At 37.4% G+C, this 14,300-nt stretch overlaps 2 long non-coding RNA genes across 3 annotated transcripts; both read right to left on the minus strand.

Moving 5' to 3' along the window:
* Positions 1-866: 866 nt before the first annotated feature.
* Positions 867-1,663, minus strand: LOC145488708 (uncharacterized). 2 transcript variants are annotated; one of them, XR_014049527.1, is made up of 3 exons: positions 1,545-1,663; positions 1,357-1,431; positions 867-1,048 (listed from the first exon to the last, which is right to left on the minus strand). It is a non-coding gene; the product is annotated as an uncharacterized LOC145488708 (long non-coding RNA). The 2 variants fall into 2 exon arrangements; XR_014049526.1 differs by having other exon boundaries at positions 867-1,054; positions 1,545-1,661.
* A 2,777-nt stretch (positions 1,664-4,440) lies between these two features.
* LOC145486426 (uncharacterized) lies at positions 4,441-5,419 on the minus strand. The gene is made up of 3 exons (XR_014049284.1): positions 5,285-5,419; positions 5,020-5,097; positions 4,441-4,900 (listed from the first exon to the last, which is right to left on the minus strand). It is a non-coding gene; the product is annotated as an uncharacterized LOC145486426 (long non-coding RNA).
* Between the last annotated feature and the right edge of the window lie 8,881 nt (positions 5,420-14,300).

The following is a 14,300-nucleotide window of genomic DNA, read 5'->3' on the forward strand; positions in this document are numbered from 1 at the left end:
AGTCACTTTTTTCATCGATGAAGTCCAACAAAACAGTAGATTATCTTTTTGATCTTTTCCAAATTAACTTTTCTTTGATAGCGTTTACCAGTTGATCTAATCACGAAAAAAACGTTTTCTCAGCTGTGTTCTCGTGTGATAAACGAAGGCCAGCACTTAGGGAGTGAAATTTTAATACGTGGTATGTCACGCCACAAGGGAGTAATATACGAAAAATAGCAAATTGATTGTCCATATGGTTAAGTGACTAACCAAACAATAAGGAAGTCAAATATTACAAAGTTATAAGGGGACTAAACCCTCGTCGGCTTGAGCTCTGCGTATGGGGCGAAAAGATATGAAAGAAAAATTTCCACGAGCAGTTGGTAATTTTCTTTTCATGATCTCATATCCGAAATATTGTTAGGCTTGTCTTCCCACGAATTGAATTCGATTTCGTTTAGTTTTATTTTATTGAAATACGTATCGATTTTCTGACTGGGTTGAGAAAAAACTTAATAAATTGTGGCATTGGGGTTTTGTTTATTTTTACGCTGAAAATTGTTGTTGCAATTTTATTACATTCTTGCAAACCATCGCCCATCGTATTCAAAGCCATGGTAGATTTTCGTCGGAGAATGTTTCACGATGATAAATATATATTTTCTTTTTTTGATCAAATTCTATTCAAACTGATGTTTTCCCGCCCTCTAAAAGAAAGAGTTATATTAAGAGGATATTATTTTGCATTGTTTGTTGTTTATCAAGTAAGTTTTATGGCCCGTATCTCATTTATTATCCACGTCGACCATTAAACCATTCACATAGATGGTTTATTCAAAATATTCCATCAAATGCCACAGCCTCCGGACGTTCAAAAATGGCAATTATGTTGATATTCTCAATTATTTTTATTTGCTTATTGTTTAACAGCACTACACAGTCTCTTATAATTCAATATTTTACTGCTGAGGTTTGCGACTACAGGTCGTCACTGATCTTGAAATTCTTTCTCGCATTCCAGCTCACGGGCAGACAAGCAAATTTTCCTCTTGAACTCCCGGTCGCGCTGTTGCTAGACAAGAAGCAAAACAGAAACCTCTTAGTAATCTTAATATAGTTGTTGTTAAGACATTTAATTTTCTAGTTGTATAGTCAAACAGTTTTTTGTCTCTTTACCTGCTTAGTTGTGACGTTTAAGTTATTTTTTAAACAACTCTATCTAAAAATGCTCTTTTGGGGGAGGTTGTAGTCCTTTGGAAATATTCTATACAGCATCTCAAGGCGACTATTTTATGTCTAGTAAAACCCGCAATAAATTGTTGAAGATCTTCGCGCCTCAACAAGAATGACAACCGAATTCTTGTTTATGCTTACCTGCATCACTCGCTTGGCGGTGTTGGTCTGAGCAAATCCTGAGATGTCTTCAGAGTTTTCATCAAGATAACGTGCCTGGAAAATAAGGATTTAAAACCTTTAAAGAAGCTGAATGAACAATTGCACCTCTTTTTATTCCTCACAAGATTTGGCAGGACTGGAAGAGGTATAACCCAATTCCAGAATACCTTTAATTTGAACCCCGGTACTTTAACCATAGCGTCTACAACCAACAGCGAAGAAATAAACAGGAAAGCACATGTCATCACCACAGTTTTCTCCATCTTGGCAGATCTAAAATGATTGAAAGAAATATTTTTTCTCTTATAAACGTGTTGTCAGCCTCTTAATTAAGTAACGAACAGCCGTTCGTTGACTAATTGGTTGCATAACAATAACTTTCTCATTTATTCAGCGTTAGTTATCTTATCGTTAAGTCACCAGTGCGATTAAATAGGCGATAATATTTTGGAAAGTCATTTTGTTTTATCTGATGTAGTCCAGCAAAAGAATGACTTATCTATTTGATCGCGTCCATATTACAGCTTTTTTTTAGGGAGTTTATCAATTTATCTAACACACATTTTCTCAGCTGTGTTCACGTGAGATCAACAGAGGCCGACAGTTATATGATGGAGTCAATGAGATTTTAATGTGTGGTTACACGCGGCATCGGAGTAATTTAAGAAAAATAATACAATGAATTTCCGTATTATTTCTGTATCATTAAGTGACGAACATTTTAAAAACTATCGGGAAGACCAAAACCTCGTCAGCTCTAGTTCTACGTTCGTGACGAGAAGATGATGTTCTTATCCTATTTCCATCTCTGAAATATTGTTAGGAGGCCAGTCAGTCCAGGAAATTAAAATTTATGCTATTCATACTGATGTTTTCAATTGATCTTTTCCCGCCCTTTACGATAACAGTTATCCATCTAGTGAATTTTATTTGTACCGTTAATTTATCAAGTAAGTTAAATAGTGACATTTATTGCACGTATCTCAATTGTGCCCTTAGGTCAGTTTCTCTCAGAAGCGCTTAACGAGAAACCTTTTGAATTACGAAAAGCAGATCAAGGCTTTTTTATACAATTCTTAAATGAGGTGTACAGAGTGTTTTCACATTAAGTCACGACAGCTATGTTAGCGTCCCAAAACTGTGAAACAGTGGCCATAGTGTTATCCTAAACGATGCCAGTGGGAATTGAACTCTTTTCTTATGTAAACCCCTTCCTTTGTTCCAATAAATGTGCATGGCTGCTGGCCACGTAAGTGAAAACGCTCGACAACCTCATTTTAAAATAATAGTGGAAACAACTTTTTCGTTTGGAAATAGTTACACTGAGTTGGTTGGTACGGGTGAGAGCTGCTGTCATAAAGCCGCTGCAGCTAACAAATGTATCCCAAGTGTTTGCTTTAAATTTTGAGATACAGCTTCAAACTGACAGAAGATATATTGCCCTCGTTTATCCACAGACTCTATGGAAAGAAAGTGAACGATCGAATAAAATCATTTGCCCAAAGCGCGTTTCAAGCGTTAACGAAGGACGAAAGTTTAAGATTGCAAAAATCTGAGAAATTAAAATATAGGGCTATATTTACGCAAACTGTCCCGCTCATGGGCCTATTTTATTTAAGGTGGGGTGGGAAACGCTTATATATATATATATATATATATATATATATATATATATATATATATATATCTGCGCTACTTCACCGTTAGAAATTGTACTAATTTGAGATATCATACCTTGCTTCAATGCTACTTGATGAACGCGCACTGCGAAGCCAGATATACCTGCTTCATAAAATGATGGTAATAATTCGATTCACATTTTCCTCCGATAGAGATTATTTCATCAGGAAAACTTCAAATAGGAAAAGTGACTCTTCCGCCAGTCATCAAGTCCCGAGCAATGAGCTGAAAGTCATCACCCGCGCGCTGTGCGCAAGCACATGTAACCAAAAATGTTTTGTCTCGTGTTATTGACAGACTACAAGCGCGAGTTTTCTATGTAATAGAAATAGTTCCGAGACATAAACACTCCGTGGTCTTTATTGTTCACCTCTAAATTTTCTTCCGCGCGCCAGTTCAAAAATCATTTTTACACGATAGCTCTCTAATTTCTCGCGCGCTGATTGGCTTATTTTTATCATCAATAAGAGTACAGACGGATAAAATTTCAGTTTATGCAAGCCTTCTTAAGTAGCCAAATCAAAAAGCGAGAGAAGCTATTGACAATGCTCGCGTTATTTTGAATAAAATTCACTTATCTTTGCCTACGGCAAGTTTACGGCGTCTTTTCCCCTCATTTATTCCCGGCATTTGACCATTTTGGGGTCTTGTTATTGTAAAAATCAAATTGACGTCATTTTTTTATGCGTCTGTCCTCTTATTGATGATAAATTTCGTCATAACATTGTCAAAGTTTTACTGCGGAACCAGAAAGTGACGTCAATTTGTTAAATTGAAACAGTGTATTTTAGATGAAAGCCGTGAAAGCCAAATGTAAAATTCGAAAACGAAAACAAACAAAAACCCACTTAATACAATTTCAATTGTTTATTTTTTTTATAAGCCCGCTCGTTTTCAGAAAATTGTCACAGACGAGTACTATCCTTCTGGGTGTTTTCCTCGGACGGGCACCATGGGCTGATAGTGAGTCCCCGCGGCTGAATACTATCACGTCACGTGATCAGTTTAAATCAATAAGAATTGGAGAAATTTAGCGGTGAACTCTAATGGCTGATGGTATACGAGTAGCTCAGCCAATCAGATTGCAGCATTTGCATCAGTATACTAGTAGAATTCTACTAAATGGGGTTAGATTCGGTTTAGAGGAGTAATAACATAGTTTGTTTCTTTTGTTCCAAAGGAGCCGGCTTTTGACTGAATAACAACAAAAGCCTTCTGTTTAACATAAGGAAGCGAAACCTTAATAACACTATCAGTTAAAAATACTTTGTTCCCGTGTTTTCAAGTCTGATTGCTCCCTAAATTGTTTTAACCTAACTTTCGTCACGATATAACTTGTAGAATTTACAACTATGTTGTGAACAGTTTTCATCTCAACCCGAGAGGTTTAAGAAAAGAATCTTAAAACAGTGCTTAGCCTAATTGAGTTATTTGCACTTCAGCAGCATTGAATATGAATTCTCCTTTTTGACAACTTTACCCATATTTTACTGAAAATTCGGTGGATTAAATGCCTTATGATGTTACATTTTTGCCATCAACCATTTGGAAGACAGTTTGATTACACATTCCATTTGATTCATTCAAAATACTTTATCAAATTCCACAATCTCCACGCTACTCTTTGAGAATCAAATAACCAGAAATAGCAATTATGTTTGCAGTCTTAATTAGTTTTATTTTTATTTGCATTTTGTTTAACAGCTCAGCAGAGTCAATAATATTTCAATCATTTACTGCTGAGGTATCCAACAGGTCTTCACTGGTCTTGAAGTTGCCTTTCGCAGTCCAGCTCACGGGCAGACAAGCAAATGTTACGTCTGAACTGCTGGTAACGTCGTTCCTAAATGAGAAACAGAACAAAAATGAATTTAAAGCGCCTATACACACTGGTGGATTTGGTGGGAAAACGGTAAAATCGTGAAGGAAAAGATTGTACCTCAGTCGCAACTGAATACTTACCTGCATAACTCGTTTACCAATGTCGCATTTGATGTTAAATTCTGAAAGGTCTTCAAAACTCCCATCACTATTAAGCCTCTATAGGTGAAACACGTTTTGCTATTAAACTTGGAATTGACATTCTTTAGTTACCTTTAGTTAAGAACTTAGTCCTCATCTTTGTTTTTAATTATGGTTGTATAGCCTGGCTGTTATATAATGCAAAGTTCTCAATAGCCAAAACAATCTATAAAACTAAATAAGAAAATAATGGTTCCACAATAACCTTTTTTGATGTTCTTTGACACTTTATCTTTCCCATAACACCGCCATTCACAAGCAACAGCGACGAAATTAACAAGAGAAGAACACATGACGTTACTAAATTTGTCTTCATGTTGACGATTCTCGCATGATAAGATGAGAGATTCGCTCGCTATAAAAATGTTCAGATGTAATTAAAGCAGTGAGCAGCTGTCCATCAGTTATCTTGTTTCATCAATGCTGGTCAGCTTCGATCCTTTTAAGTCTTAACGCACCGTTATCAGTGTTATCGGTTAGATAAGTCAGTTCTACATGCTGTCCATCGTTGACGGACAAAATAGGTCGTATGGTCAACAATAACATCGTTCCCACGGTCCTCTCATTCCTCGTTTCTGGGGACAGCAGGAGACCAGGAGAACCCTGGGACGAGTTTGGTAAGGCTAGATAAACCATCCTCGAAATATTAAAATGTTAACTGACCCTTAGGGGAATCAGACTATAGAAATTATTTCTTTAAACCGAAGTCTCGACGCGAATTCGTTCCCTTTCGTTAAATATACAACGTAAACATCTTTCACACCTACATGTATTTTACCATGTACATACCATGAAGATTAAAATGTTCCTTTTATGAGCTCTAACTTATTCTGAACTTTAAACACTTTATCAGTTCCCCTTTTAATCGACGTTAAAAACGAATGATTTTATAGCGCCTAAACTGAACACGCGTTTGAGGCTAGAGACTGGCTTCATGACAGAAACCGTAACCTGCTGGACCAGTTTAACTTTTTCTGTGTAGAATTTTCCGCAAATTAAGTTCAAGTTACACTGCTTGATCTATTCTATAGCACGTAAACATAAAGTCAACTCCTTACTAAAGTAAATAGTACAACGAACCCTAAAAATTACACGGAAAATGATATCCTTCGATCAATTAGTGACGTGAAAAAATCATTACCACATTTACAACTGCCACGTTGTGAAAACTGGAACCAAAACAACATTTTTCGTGTAAAAAGATATGAAAAATATGAATTCCTCTCCATTAAATTGCGAAGCTGATACCAGCTTTTTGCTCTTTTATTGAAACTCAAAGTATTCATTGAATAAACTGTTTGCTAACCTGTTCTGTATTCAGTTTATGCTAATTGTGTATTCTAAGCTATCAGTTTGTGTTATGGACGGTTATCAAACAATTTTCTCTTATCTTCCTGAGATGGAGGCGAAATATGGTTGTCTTAATGACTGATATTTTAGCCGCTTGTTCAGGGTCTTCAGGCGATGGTATATTTGATAGTTTGACCGGACGGCGACAAGAACGCCAATAGCCCTTTTCACGATTAAACTTGTCTCATTTGCATTACAATATTCTACAACTTAACGTGTTAATGAGGGTCCTATATAAAGGGGGTATGTATGCGAGAATATGTTTTGGAGGAAATTTTGGGTAGTTTTGTAGTTTCTTTGGGATATTGTTATGACTAGGCCTACCGTCCACACTAGTCCGTCGCGAAAACGTAGCTTTCTGAAAACGCTCTTCAAACCGGAGCAATTTGAAAACGCCGCCAACCTTGCGTTTTAGTGTGGACGGGAAACATTTGATGCGTTTTCAAAGTGAAAACGCCATTTTCAAATTTCTCCGACTTAGTGTTGACGAGGCCTTATTTTTTTCAAACAATCTTTTGTTTGAAAACCTTACCTTAATTACAATACTAAGATTTCGTGCTAATCGACAGCGTCCAACATCACGTACAATCCCGTAACAGTACTTACAATACTAACTAAATGGCTCTCTTTCGAACTATTTCTATGAACACTTAGTAATTAACAATAAACAACATAACAGAAGCACGGGGTATGCCAGCTATAATTCTATCTGCCCTTATTATAAGCGTGAGACTGAAGGAGGCCGTTCTTTTGCTGTATCAGCAGCAAGACTTTGGAATAATATGCCTCTAAATACCGAAAATTAGACTCCGTGAAGTCCTTAAAAACTAATTTAGTTCAAACGATCTTCGCAGCGCAGCAGCATTTGGACCATTTTAGGATTTAACGTTTTAAATTTAAGTTTTTAATTTTATTGTCGCGTCTCTCATGATTTTAGGTTTTTAGCTTTTATTATATTATATATTTTTATTCATTGTTTTATTTTCTAAGGGCCACAAGTTTTTTAGCCTTTGGCTATTAAGTTTTAACGCTCCTTAAGTAAAGCCTTCATTATTATTATTATTATTATTATTATTATTATTATTATTATTATTATTATTAGTAGTAGTAGTAGTATTATAAAAGGGAAAAAAAAAAAACAAATTAAAGCCCTTTCGCTCACGAGCTTCGATGAAGGTACTTGTATCGGCCTAAAATATTATAAAAATTGGAGCTTTTGCTAATCAAATTAATGCTTTAGAAACAGCAAGACATGCACTATGGGCTACTCAAAGTATATTGATAGATATCATCGCGTTGATCTGTACGAGCGAAAAGAAAACGCAAAATTTTCGGCTGGCAGCTAAAATTGCGATTTTCGAACTTTTTTCGATTTCCAGAAAACTTAGCGCTCCAGGACCTTTGAATGGTATTTTCGAAAACAACTCACTATAGAGGTTATTTGGGCAAAACATCCAGAAATCGAAAATTTCGCGACTGTCATCTCATTCTCGTTATTTAGAGGAACTGGCTCTTAATTATAACCCGGAGCCATAATCGGGGGACGGAGACCGTAAGCGCGCGCCATTTCTAGGGGTGCTTACCATTTACAGAAACCATCCGGTTGGAAATTTCAGGCAAAAACATTAAACAGTTGAATGCCACGTTGCGAGAGAAGGAATCGCTATAAAGTATATCCACATCAGTTCGAGAGACTTAAAAGAGCAGAAAAATAGCATCACCTCAAATCACAGTCCATATTTTCAGAAGCTTCCCAAACGGAATGGCGCAAACCATTTGATTTTCCAACTGGAATTTCCGGTTTTCCCATGTAAATGGTAAGTACCCTAGTATTGGGGTTGTCCCCATGATATGGGACAATAATTCTATTTTTAGAACAAATCGCGCCATCGCCTGCGGCACACGCGCGTACATGCTGCGAGGATTATTTGCGGATGTCGTCCGGGGGAAATGGCGTCCGAAATTCCCGAAATTTTTCATGTTTTTGGCCCACAACTCAACGCGTTTACGTCTGTTGGAATTTTGCTTAAGTATTTTCGTCGTAAGCTGCTCCAGTTTGAGTGAAGTAAGACAGTGTCGAATTTAGGTATGTTCCGCTTTAAGCTTATATATATCGCTGACCAACTCCTTGCCTATTTTCATTTTCATTTTCGCAGTGTAAAACTTGACTATGCTTATGTTGAAGAAACACACATGATGTTAGAAGCCTTTTTTGCGTTCGTAAAATTTGTTGCAGCATCTCAGCACAAAAGATAACGAAAGAAATCTTTGTCAAGATTTGTTGACGATTGAAAACACTGACTCGGACTTGAAAGTGCACGAGCTGCACTATGCAAATGTGCTAATTGTACGCGTCAGACTTTCCTTTCATAAACTTTTGCAAACTCACCAAACAAGCAGAAACAATAAGAAACCATCAAAACAGGTTTTGGTTATGATTAACCATTGTCTGAGAAACTCACAAATTAACTCGATACCAAAGTAGAGAGTTTTCTTGCTATATTCTTAAGTCAGAACAAACGCAAAAACATACGCGTAAGCTTACAACTAGCGCGAGCAGATCTTATTATTCATTCCCAGCGCGAGATTGAAGTCTTGTTTTCGACCCTGAAAAACCCACCTTTTCCATTCCCTGCCATCGCTGTGAAAAATACGCAAGATAATCTCGCAATTTGTTCTAAAAATAGCAAAATTGTCCCATATCATAGGTGCGCGCGGATCCCAAGACTTAAGGTATCCGTCCCCGATTATGGCTCCTGTTATAACATACTAACTTCCCGTGTCCGAGTAAATTGGTTAAAGTAAACATAACTAGTGCGACGCGAGATAAGATGTGAATACAAAATTGGTGATGTTGTATCTACACCTATCTATAGTAAATAATTTAATGCTTTATCTATTTTTCTTTATCAGATTTTCAGTAAAGACTGTATTTCCAGTAATGTAGCCTCAATTTGTCGAAACCGTAAAGGTTTCCTTCAGCAGGGTTCGGACAAAGGTTTGCACGAAAACAGCAAAATAACAACACAAAAAGGGTGACCGACACGGTGGCTGAGCAATTGATTGAATGGTTCTTCCGTTTAACTAACAGACTACTTATTTCACAAATCAAGGTCTGCCGTTCTAAGATTATTTATCTTGAACGTCTCATTGTCTCACGTGAGGCCTACGTCACACAGAGCGCACGCGGCACGTTCCCCTAGGACCAAAAATGTACATTTCAAAAGGCGCCATTGAATTACTTGAACTCACTTGACACGGGGATTCCCCTTGTTCACTCATGTGACGTGAAGATCACAGGACAAGTCAGTTTGTCTGCTGATTGTAGCGTGAGCGAAGGATGTGTTCCCTATCGTGGGAAACCTTCTTAAATCAGTTCGCGTTACAAAATTCCCAAAAAAATGACTTCACTTGAGTGACCCGATTTGTTTAACTATAGACGGTCAACTGCGTCAGGCTGGAAATCACGATTAATTGTCAAACAGACTGGTTGATTTATGCGTGTGCTTCCCGCGACCTTTTCCGCGCGTAGCATTGTAGATTCCGAGAAACCGGGAACACTTTTCCAAGAATTGGACGCTGTTAGCTGTATTGGTGTAATATTTGTTTTCACAGAAGCTTAAGGAATTCATGAACCTGACTCCTAACCATAATTTCAATTCATTGTATTCATAAATGAAGAAATTTAGCTAAATAAGACTGGTTAACGGGAATGTAACTTAATGATATCCGTTGTGAGCTTCGATGGACAACTGAACATTCCGTGAAACAGAGGAGAATGAAATTCATACATTTGATCTGCATTATAAAGATTTAGAACAAGGAACATGGCAGTTAAATACACAACTTATGTAGTTGTGATTAAGCCTGAAATAGAAACACTTTTGGCTTGAACGGGTTCAAACCGTTCAAGCCTGAATATTTTTTCAGGTTTTATCACAACTTTTGAATTTGTTTAACCCTAACATGCACTAGGAAGTGTTTTTCTCAGGACATGTGTATGCATGATATCTTTTTCTCTGTGTAACATGTGTTTTTTTTTTCCGGTTCACGGAACGTGTTAAGCGTCTGTAAATCGCTCAAATCACCGAAATTTGCAAGACTACGAGGACCAATGTCTTTCTGAACCTGACGAAATTATTCTTCGGAAAAAAAGTTTGAAGTAAGTATTTTGGTTAATTTAAGAGTGATTTTTTGAGAGTGTCGAGAATCGGAAGACAGTCAGGACAAATCGATTTTTCTTTTATTTCGCTAAAACTTACCTTTAGGTGAACTTATTCAAGGAAAAATAGTTTAAAGTTCCAACGATTTATTTTACGGCCAAAATTTAAGAAAGTTCGAAATTGCATTTAATGGCGGTTTTCGCGGCTTAAAATGTTCAGAATTTCATGCTTCTTTACGAAAACAGCGGGGGCGTAAAAACAATCCTATGAAAACAAAACTTGGCACAAATAGTATTTCATTCTTATACTTTAAAATCATGTAATAAGTTTCTTGAAGCTTTGTTTGTAGCTTTTTAACGAAGGGTATTTGTACAGACGCCATTTGTGTCTCTTGGCAAGGAATAAATAAAGACCAACTTTGACTAGTATAAATGGCCTCTGGTATATATCATTTGGTCAAAATATCTACATTTTAGGAAACCTTGGTTATTGTTTTTTTCACCGGAAAAGTTATAGCTCTGGGAATTAAAATGTTCTCCGTCAGTAAAATAAAATATTACGGCATGTAAGCGAGTTCAATTTTATGCAAATCCCAAGGTTAATCTTTCGAAGTCAACGGTCTAAAACTGCAAACAACGATTCTCTGTTACTTACGTTCCTTCTGCTGCTTTAGAAACGATTTTAACTTCCCAGTGTCCTTGTGAGCTGTTCTGTAAAATATTTCCAGTAAAACAGCGAGCATAAACGGCCATAAAATTTGACAATGTTTATATTTGAGATGAGACACTGAGTGGAATGCACAGTCTTGGCTGTTTTCATCGTCTTGCTCAGTCGAGAGTCCTTTAAAAATATGATAGAATATACGCTTCAAACCGTAGTAAATTAGTTTCTCATATCCATATGTCTCATGTCGACTCATGAGTAGATAAATCAGTCCCCGTACACTGAATAAACAATTCGAATGACCTCTGAGGTCAAGAAGTCACCTGATATGTCGTTATGTCACTTTTCCCTGGTTTCACATTACACGCGTAACGCCGTGTTTGAGGAAGTTCTCGCGAAAATTTTCCAGGAGATATATTTTTTAAATTTTTACACCAGTCAGATAATGAGTTACTTGTGTCAGAAATGAAAATAGAAAAAAAAAAAAAAAAAATGGGGGTCACCGACTTCGTCTCAGGGATACAACGTGTAGAAAACGACCTGATTTTGAAAATTCAGCATGGTTTACAAGGGTATATAGTTAAAAATATCGAATGTGAGTCAAAGGAGCAAACGATCTTATTGGATAGCACCACCGCCTGTGGTTTTTAAAGCAGCGACTATCCGGGTCAGATCCCCAGACATCGTCAGTCACACGGACTATAAGTGGAGATAAATAATTTCCTTGGCAGGGAATGCGTGATTTAGAGGCACGAAAGGAACGAGCTGAAAACGTGAATCTCACGCGAAAAAATTAAGCTTTGCTCTCGCTGCTCGTATATCACCAGCCTTTGCTAACTAAAACGGCACAGCCTGTGTTTCTGTGTTTTAGTCATTTCAGTCACTTATAACGCTCAATTTTGCCGTTCTGATTAGGTTTTAGAAGAAGCGCTAATCCACCCCCACCCCACTCCCAAAAAAAGTAATTTCAAAAGTCGTAACGGCTAATACTCCCGAAAGCAGAATGTAATCTGCATTTGTATTGAGAGGCACTAGCCTGCGAGCAGGCATATATTGGAGAAGAGAAAGTAGGAAAGGAAAAAGGGAATTAGAAGTGCCACCCAAGCCTGTTCGCCGTAAAAGAATCTACCTGGACATACTTAAAAAAAGCCATATTAGCATTAAAACGGAGGAACTCTGTGCTGCTGTAACTGAGGATCATGTATTAAATGTTTGTTTAATTTTTCACTCAAAATGTCATGCTGCTCTTGACAGATATCACAATAACTTTATAAGGAAGTGAACATGTTTGATTTGTATTAACAAGCGCATCTTAAAACTATTAAGAGTACAAACTGAACTTCAACAAGTAAATAATAAATGTCTGACACTTTTTTGACGCCTTCAACAAAAAAAGGCTAATATTGAACTTCCCTAAGACATGTGATTGTAAAGTTTTACAGCAATCAAATGAGAAGGAATGTCTTCAAATATGGCCGGGATAAGAAATTGAACGGTAAATTTGGAAAGAAAATCTTAAGCCTATATAACAGAAATTTCAGATTAGAAAAATAAAAGAATGAAACAAATGTAACTAAGCCTTTATTTACATAGAGTAAAGTTTGTCACTTTTGCCAAGCGACACGAAGCGTTACTGAAAGCAGGTAATTTGCGTTACTTGAATAAATAATATGCAGAATTTAAAACATTATTATCTTCGGCGGTCCAACTTTTCCTGCACATAAACGGTTTCTTATTTTTGAGTATTTATCTTTGCGCACGTTTAGATGAGTGCCAAATGTTACTTAGCGCAAAACTATGAATCAAGTCGACATCAAAGAGATCAATCCAGTGTTGAAATCATGTCAGGGTATCCTGCATCTATAAACGATATCTTAGAGGCTAACAGTTATGTCAAAATGTTGGGAGCTTGCTCCGAGTTGCTCTGAGTTACTGGTGAGTTACTCCAAGTTGCTTATGAGCATGTCTAGAGTTACTCCGAGCTTATCATGAGCATGCTTATGAGTTGCTCATTTGGTGGTTTTATCGGTGGTTTCGTTTGTAGTAACTGACAGTTTTTGGAACGTCGACTAAATGGCTTTTGGCAATACTGACCAAGGTATGCCATGCAGTGATGCGTACTCGACGCTGGTTTTACTTAAAATGAGCAAGAACAGCTTGGCGTGTATTTATATGCTCAGAGTTACTCGATTAGGGTGAATGACTCATTTTAAAAGTGAGAAACTCATTTTGATGGTGAGTAACACGTTGGGAGCTTGCTCCGAGTTACTCCTCTGAGTTACTCATGAGTTACACCGACTTGCTCATGAGCATGCCTCGAGTTACGAGAAAATATGGAAGACCTGAAATGTCTGACCTGTTCGGAGGAGGCTCCCGGATTTGACATCCTTGACGGCTCTGTCCTACTATTTCCATACGTAACTGCGGAAAATTTGCACAACGTTAATGTCAGGCGCAGTGGGAAATCTCGTCGCTTACATGCCCACATTGTCGAGAATTTCTACCTTCTCTCCCAAACTGTTGTTGATTGGATGGCAAATAACATACAAGTACATCGCTATTTCAATCACTTTAAAGGCAACTTCAAGGGTGACCAATTTGACTGACTCTCACCACCCAAGCGGGTGTTCTACAATCATGTTTCTTGTGCGCCTCTCCCCAAGTTCATTTCTAACACCATTCTGTAACGCCTTTACTCTGGAGCCATATCAGGTTGGGGCAGAGTAGGAGGGGTAGATCCACCTCACCTTGTCATGCCACTTACAGTCGAGCCCTGGACTTTGCAATGACAATAGGTTTTTGAAATAACAGAGATCGTTGCTAGACTTGTTAATCTTGCAATTAGCGCTTCACTTCCAGAATAACTTTATTAGAACAAAAGTGTAAAATATATTTAATGTATGAAAACAGCAAAATAACAATACAAAAAGTGTGACTGACGTGTTGGCAGAACAGTGCACGTAATAGTCCTTCACAAATCCAGGTGTGCCGTGTTTAGATTATTTATCTTGACCGACTCATTGCCTCACGTGAGGCCTGTGTCAC

Source organism: Orbicella franksi, chromosome 5 (assembly GCF_964199315.1).
Source record: "Orbicella franksi chromosome 5, jaOrbFran1.1, whole genome shotgun sequence".
NCBI classification, from domain to species: Eukaryota; Metazoa; Cnidaria; class Anthozoa; order Scleractinia; family Merulinidae; genus Orbicella; species Orbicella franksi.